This window comes from Mauremys reevesii, linkage group 3, assembly GCF_016161935.1.
Source record: "Mauremys reevesii isolate NIE-2019 linkage group 3, ASM1616193v1, whole genome shotgun sequence".
Classification (NCBI taxonomy): Eukaryota; Metazoa; Chordata; order Testudines; family Geoemydidae; genus Mauremys; species Mauremys reevesii.
In genome coordinates this window covers 79,849,263-79,857,462 of record NC_052625.1, presented here as the reverse complement: position 1 = coordinate 79,857,462, position 8,200 = coordinate 79,849,263, and the positions used below count along the sequence as shown (strand labels likewise).

At 50.1% G+C, this 8,200-nt stretch overlaps 1 long non-coding RNA gene across 1 annotated transcript; it reads left to right on the top strand.

Moving 5' to 3' along the window:
- Positions 1–5,079: 5,079 nt before the first annotated feature.
- Positions 5,080–5,934, top strand: LOC120400256. The gene is made up of 3 exons (XR_005595650.1): positions 5,080–5,334; positions 5,429–5,501; positions 5,891–5,934. It is a non-coding gene; the product is annotated as an uncharacterized LOC120400256 (long non-coding RNA).
- The last annotated feature ends 2,266 nt before the right edge of the window (positions 5,935–8,200 follow it).

Below are 8,200 nucleotides of genomic sequence, written 5' to 3'. Positions count from 1 at the left end.
TTTGAGCTAACTAACGGTCCCCTGACCTTGAAACACTTAATCAGTGATGTATTTGGGGACAGTGTCATCTATTGGGGTGACATACGTCTCTTTTTGGAGAACCCAGAGCAGCACGCACTTTGTCCCTAACCTGGAGGTTTTGGCTGCATGGTTTCAACGCAGATTGGAAGCGGAACCTCAGCCAACTCTCCACAGAGTTTTGGGGGTACATCCTCTCCCCAGAAGATGTTATGATTGATCCAAATAAGGTGGAAGCCATTGATAAATGGGGCGAAGTTGGAAGTCCTCAAGAAGTGCAGCGCTTCCTAGACTTCACTCATCCTGTGAAATCGAGACATGCTGGCTCTCAGTGAAGCTTAGACGGAAAACCACGCACCCCACACAGAGGTTGGAACCACCCACTCCCAGGTTGTCCTGAGGAGCCATGATTTCTCCAGGAGCTGGGTAAAGGGACAAATTTCCAATCTAAGGCTCGTTTGGACAAGGGACAAATGGAAGACAGATTTCAAAACACACGATGGACATTTTGATATGCTATTTGAGCTAACTAACGGTCCCCTGACCTTGAAACACTTAATCAGTGATGTATTTGGGGACAGTGTCATCTATTGGGGTGACATACGTCTCTTTTTGGAGAACCCAGAGCAGCACGCGCAGCACATCCGAACCTGGAGAAGTTTTGGCTGCATGGTCTCAACGCAGAATTGGAAAAGCGGAACCTCCAGCCAACTCTCCACAGAGTTTTGGGGGTACATCCTCTCCCCAGAAGATGTTATGATTGATCCAAATAAGGTGGAAGCCATTGATAAATGGGGCGAAGTTGGAAGTCCTCAAGAAGTGCAGCGCTTCCTAGACTTCACTCATCCTGTGAAATCGAGACATGCTGGCTCTCAGTGAAGCTTAGACGGAAAACCACGCACCCCCACACAGAGGTTGGAACCACCCACTCCCAGGTTGTCCTGAGGAGCCATGATTTCTCCAGGAGCTGGGTAAAGGGACAAATTTCCAATCTAAGGCTCGTTTGGGCAAGGGACAAATGGAAGACAGATTTCAAAACACACGATGGACATTTTAACGGTCTGATATGCTATTTGAGCTAACTAACGGTCCCCTGACCTTGAAACACTTAATCAGTGATGTATTTGGGGACAGTGTCATCTATTGGGGTGACATACGTCTCTTTTTGGAGAACCCAGAGCAGCACACGCAGCACATCTGAACCTGGAGAGGTTTCGGCTGCATGGTTTCAACGCAGAATTGGAAAAGCGGAACCTCCAGCCAACTCTCCACAGAGTTTTGGGGTACATCCTCTCCCAGAAGATGTTATGATTGATCCAAATAAGGTGGAAGCCATTGATAAATGGGGCGAAGTTGGAAGTCCTCAAGAAGTGCAGCGCTTCCTAGACTTCACTCATCCTGTGAAATCGAGACATGCTGGCTCTCAGTGAAGCTTAGACGGAAAACCACGCACCCCACACAGAGGTTGGAATCACCCACTCCCAGCTTGTCCTGAGGAGCCATGATTTCTCCAGGAGCTGGGTAAAGGGACAAATTTCCAATCTAAGGCTCGTTTGGGCAAGGGACAAATGGAAGACAGATTTCAAAACACACGATGGACATTTTAACGGTCTGATATGCTATTTGAGCTAACTAACGGTCCCCTGACCTTGAAACACTTAATCAGTGATGTATTTGGGGACAGTGTCATCTATTGGGGTGACATACGTCTCTTTTAGGAGAACCCAGAGCAGCACGCGCAGCATCCTAACCTGGAGGTTTCGGCTGCATGGTTTCAACGCAGAATTGGAAAAGCGGAACCTCCAGCCAACTCTCCACAGAGTTTTGGGGGTACATCCTCTCCCCAGAAGATGTTATGATTGATCCAAATAAGGTGGAAGCCATTGATAAATGGGGCGAAGTTGGAAGTCCTCAAGAAGTGCAGCGCTTCCTAGACTTCACTCATCCTGTGAAATCGAGACATGCTGGCTCTCAGTGAAGCTTAGACGGAAAACCACGCACCCCACACAGAGGTTGGAACCACCCACTCCCAGGTTGTCCTGAGGAGCCATGATTTCTCCAGGAGCTGGGTAAAGGGACAAATTTCAATCTAAGGCTCGTTTGGGCAAGGGACAAATGGAAGACAGATTTCAAAACACGATGGACATTTTAACGGTCTGATATGCTATTTGAGCTAACTAACGGTCCCCTGACCTTGAAACACTTAATCAGTGATGTATTTGGGGACAGTGTCATCTATTGGGGTGACATACGTCTCTTTTTGGAGAACCCAGAGCAGCACACGCAGCACATCTGAACCTGGAGGTTTGGCTGCATGGTTTCAGCCAGAATTGGAAAAGCGGAACCTCCAGCCAACTCTCCACAGAGTTTTGGGGGTACATCCTCTCCCCAGAAGATGTTATGATTGATCCAAATAAGGTGGAAGCCATTGATAAATGGGGCGAAGTTGGAAGTCCTCAAGAAGTGCAGCGCTTCCTAGACTTCACTCATCCTGTGAAATCGAGACATGCTGGCTCTCAGTGAAGCTTAGACGGAAAATCACGCACCCCACACAGAGGTTGGAACCACCCACTCCCAGGTTGTCCTGAGGAGCCATGATTTCTCCAGGAGCTGGGTAAAGGGACAAATTTCCAATCTAAGGCTCGTTTGGACAAGGGACAAATGGAAGACAGATTTCAAAACACACGATGGACATTTTGATATGCTATTTGAGCTAACTAACGGTCCCCTGACCTTGAAACACTTAATCAGTGATGTATTTGGGGACAGTGTCATCTATTGGGGTGACATACGTCTCTTTTTGGAGAACCCAGAGCAGCACGCGCAGCACATCCGAACCTGGAGAAGTTTTGGCTGCATGGTCTCAACGGAGAATTGGAAAAGCGGAACCTCCAGCCAACTCTCCACAGAGTTTTGGGGGTACATCCTCTCCCCAGAAGATGTTATGATTGATCCAAATAAGGTGGAAGCCATTGATAAATGGGGCGAAGTTGGAAGTCCTCAAGAAGTGCAGCGCTTCCTAGACTTCACTCGTCCTGTGAAATCGAGACATGCTGGCTCTCAGTGAAGCTTAGACGGAAAACCACGCACCCCACACAGAGGTTGGAATCACCCACTCCCAGCTTGTCCTGAGGAGCCATGATTTCTCCAGGAGCTGGGTAAAGGGACAAATTTCCAATCTAAGGCTCGTTTGGGCAAGGGACAAATGGAAGACAGATTTCAAAACACACGATGGACATTTTAACGGTCTGATATGCTATTTGAGCTAACTAACGGTCCCCTGACCTTGAAACACTTAATCAGTGATGTATTTGGGGACAGTGTCATCTATTGGGGTGACATACGTCTCTTTTTGGAGAACCCAGAGCAGCACGCGCAGCACATCCTAACCTGGAGAGGTTTCGGCTGCATGGTTTCAACGCAGAATTGGAAAAGCGGAACCTCCAGCCAACTCTCCACAGAGTTTTGGGGGTACATCCTCTCCCCAGAAGATGTTATGATTGATCCAAATAAGGTGGAAGCCATTGATAAATGGGGCGAAGTTGGAAGTCCTCAAGAAGTGCAGCGCTTCCTAGACTTCACTCATCCTGTGAAATCGAGACATGCTGGCTCTCAGTGCAGCTTAGACGGAAAACCACGCACCCCACACAGAGGTTGGAACCACCCACTCCCAGGTTGTCCTGAGGAGCCATGATTTCTCCAGGAGCTGGGTAAAGGGACAAATTTCCAATCTAAGGCTCGTTTGGACAAGGGACAAATGGAAGACAGATTTCAAAACACACGATGGACATTTTGATATGCTATTTGAGCTAACTAACGGTCCCCTGACCTTGAAACACTTAATCAGTGATGTATTTGGGGACAGTGTCATCTATTGGGGTGACATACGTCTCTTTTTGGAGAACCCAGAGCAGCACGCGCAGCACATCCGAACCTGGAGAAGTTTTGGCTGCATGGTCTCAACGCAGAATTGGAAAAGCGGAACCTCCAGCCAACTCTCCACAGAGTTTTGGGGGTACATCCTCTCCCCAGAAGATGTTATGATTGATCCAAATAAGGTGGAAGCCATTGATAAATGGGGCGAAGTTGGAAGTCCTCAAGAAGTGACTTCACTCATCCTGTGAAATCGAGACATGCTGGCTCTCAGTGAAGCTTAGACGGAAAACCACGCACCCCACACAGAGGTTGGAACCACCCACTCCCAGGTTGTCCTGAGGAGCCATGATTTCTCCAGGAGCTGGGTAAAGGGCACTGGGATCAGTCTCTCAAAGGTAGGGGAGGGTCGTGTGAGGAGAGGGTCTGAGAGGAGGAGCGTGGGCTAGGCTCTGTATTTGGGCTTGGCAGGGATCGAGAGAAGGGAGAGGCCTGTTAGAGGGCAATGCGAGGTGGGAGGGGGGTCGGAGATGGGGGCAAGGCCTGAAAAGTTCAGCTGCTTTAGATCAACTGTGCCAGAGAATCACTGGTTGAAGTGACTGAAAGCTCTGAGCTGGGGCTGGCCAAAATCCTCCCCCTCAGATGGGAACATTCCAAAAGTCTGCAGAAGCTCAGCCTCTGAGGTGAACGTTGTGGCCCAAACCTCTCTCTGCTCTGTACCTCACAGGATTCCAGCCGGCTGTTCCAATCCAGGAGGACACCTGTGCCACCCAAGTCTCCGAGCACCTGGGCAGTGAAGTGCCATTTAATCCCGCTGTGATGCACAGACCTTGCCCTGGCTGTCTGCACAGGGCTGAATTTCACCCCTTCCGAGTGTAAGGAAATAATTGGCTGAAGGCCTTTTTCTTTCTGGACGTCTGTCTAGTGGGAAAGAACCATGGGGATTTGTAACCTGTTTCGCTCCCATGCCTGGTGCTTCAATGATGCAGAGAAGGGCTGATGCATTGGTTGATTTCCCCACCTTTTAATCTACTCTCTTCTTCTCTTTTAACAGTTATTCTAAGGGCCCCCCATGCATCATATGGGCATTCTTCGGGGTGCAGATGGCATCAGACCTGCACCTGAATAAATAATAGGGACTGAAATATGCAGACACTAAAGTTCTGCAGCCAAATTCTCAGGAACCTTCCTCTTCCATGTCGGATCAAGATTTTGTTTTGAATTGATTTTTTTTTTTAAAAGTGCTAAGCAGATGCTACCCTGTAAGAAGAGGAAACAGAAGCAAAAACTGAAAGACTGTTACTAAAACCAATGAACAGCTGCAGAGAGTGGAGACCCAGCAAAGCAGACAAATGAATACTGTGAATAAATAACCTGAAAGCAAATGGGGAAGAAAACCTCCTCTGGGTAATTGTGGCTCTTGGGACCAAAATCAGGTTCCTGGTACGTAGCCTGGCTGAGATCATCCCTTTTCCCTGGATCCCAGACCTGGGATTCAAATGTCATTCTCTGTGTGGTGTCCTTATTTTATTCCTAGGGAAAGGATCCCCAAAGGAGATGTAAGGATCCGGGACTCTAGTGTCTGCCAGAAGCTTCAGCCACCTTCACAGGTAGAAGTCACTGGCTTTCCTACAATGCCACTAGTGCTCTTCCTGCTCTCCAGATCTGCTCCCTCCAGCAGGACAGAGACACCCCTTAACTCCCTGAGTCCTGATTTCCTGCCATTCAAGGGGCTGAGGGTTTGCATTGCCCCCACCCCAACCATCAGAGACTTTTCCTATGGGAATCTCCCCAGAGCAGGGGAGAAATCTGTTCTTCCATTAGAACCAGTCTGCTCAGTAAATCAACCCACATTGACCTCTTCTCAGCTGCTTTGTTTATCCGACATTAGTGATATCTTTGGAAAACCCTTAGCGTGTTGGGGTGTGAGGTGGAGCAGGGGATGCAGGAGCTCCAGCAGATTCCCCTGAAGAACACCACCCTGTCTTTCTCTGGTCAGGTTAGAGCTCGCCCTCCATTGCGGAGGTGAAGACCGGATGGGAGCTGCTGGATTGACCTTGATGTGCCATGTCCTTGTGTGGATGAAGGACCTACATCTCAGGGGTGGCCAGCAGCAGATGTAACACGTGTCCAGGAATGGGCTAAATAACCTACATTGAGAGGCAAGTAAAATCATGGCCACATGTAGACATCACAGGAATTGACCCAGGGTCCTTCAGCACAAGCCCCTCTCTCTCACTGTCAACAAATCCAGCTCCACCCGCTAGACCACACCCCATTCCAGAGCCCCAGAACCCAGGAGCCCTGATTCTCAGATTCAGGCCTCACATCACAAGGCCAAACCTCCTCCCATTATGGGCGCTGCAGAAGGGACCATTGGCAAAATCCCCCTCTACATTCCCCCTGTCAGAGACTGCAGCCACGGGTGACAAGTGAATGAGCTGAGATCTCCCCTGTGGGAATCCAAGGGGCTGCACATTTGGGGTTTCACAGGGACGGCCTCTGGCAGCCATTGACAGAGTGTTCCTGGGAGGAGATTTTCCATCTCTAACAAAGGGTTTCTGTTCCCCCAGATCTCAGCCGCTCAGCAGAATGCGGGAGAGCCGAGTGCTGATGGGCTAGAGGGGTCCCAGGAGTCGCTGTGCAGCAAGGGCAGGGTCTGCAGTCACCGTGGGCCACACCCTGCGCTCCAGACAACCCAGGCTGGTTCCCTGGATTGCAAAGGGGACTCTGGCTTGGGGAATCGGTGCTGGTGCCTGTGTCCACAGCTGGGATGTTTTCCTGAGGCTACTCGATAGTCCAAGAATCGCCATGAAAGCAAGAGGAGAATGGACAGAGAGCGAGGCCGGGACCTCTGGGCTGCTGCAGTCCAACATCCACAGCCAGAAGAGAGACAATGGGAAGCAGCCGATGGCTGGCCACAGCCGCAGCAGCTGTCTCAAAAGCTCTGCTCATGCTCCAGCCAACAGAGGCAGGACGAAGACACACAGGAGCCACAGGGGTTGCTGGGTTGCAATTAGCAAGTCGCGGTTTTCACTGGATTATGTTGCCCTGACCGTCTATTTCCGGCAATGTGCATCCAGCCTCCAGCCTCTGGCTGACCTCAGTGGGAGTTAGGTTCTCCCCCACAGGACAGGGCTGGCCTTACCATGAGGCGAACTGAGACTGCGCGCGGCCGCAGGTGCCAGACAGGCACTAGGCACCAGGACAGAGAGTAGAAAATTGTGTCTGGTTCTGGTGCATATGTTTTCTCTCTGCTGTAGATGCACAGAGCTGGTGGAGTGCTGTGCTGGAGGAGGGCACAAGAGACATAACAGACAGGCAGGAGAAAAGGGGAGGAGGGAATAACAGAAAGCAAGAGGAGGTGCAGGAGAGAGAGAGGAGGAGAAGCCTCTAATGTACTTCTTGAGCACCCCAGGAGTCTGGACTAACACCAGCTTGTCAGGAGCTTCCTATTTCCTGCTGCTTCCTGAACCCGCTTGAGAGAACAGGCAGTCAACTGAAGTAGTAGGAGCCGAGTAGGGCCCTTAAGACGTGATCTCTTCCCTCGCTCAGACCCGCTACCAGCCTGCTTATTTGTCACTCTAGCTGGCACAGAACAGCAGTCATGAGTGAAAGAAGAAAACGCCCCTCTGGGGCAGCATTCAGAAAAAGCAAGAAAGCAAAGGAAGCTTTTCTGTCTAAGCAGGAAGGAGCTCTCCTGAGATACAGAGACACACATGTTCACGGTGAGCCTTCCGGCCCCAGTGAGGATGTGAGTGGTGAGGAGATGCCTGATCTTCCAGGTAGTCAGAGTGCAGGTGACCTGGCAGCTACTGCAGCATCCATATCTCCATCTCAGATGGATGTAACCATGAACATTCCTGAAGAAAAGTGTAGATCAGAGAAGAGTGTGGTGGAGGCACAAGAAACAGCTGCTGCTGAGTTCAGTTCCTGAATTCTAGATGATCCAGGACTGTGGACCCACTTGAGCAGTAGCCTGAGGGACTTCCTCGTACTGCCTGGGCCACAGCGAGTGAAAAACGTCATGTTCCCCAAAGACAATGAAAATAGAAGTTTCCATCCACCACATTCCTGGTGTGAAATCCCCAATGGTGACAAAGTGGAGAGGCCATGGCTTACGTACTGTGATAGATCCAGGCCAGTTGGGTACAGCAGAGTAGCAGAAGGCAGATATACTGGCCACTGGATTAACAGTTTTCTGTTCCCTGACTGACCAGAGCAGGGGCTGCTCCAGGCTAATGAGAACACCTGTCTCTAATTAACCTGTAATGAGTCAGGTGAGGCCATTAAGCTAATGTGACCACCT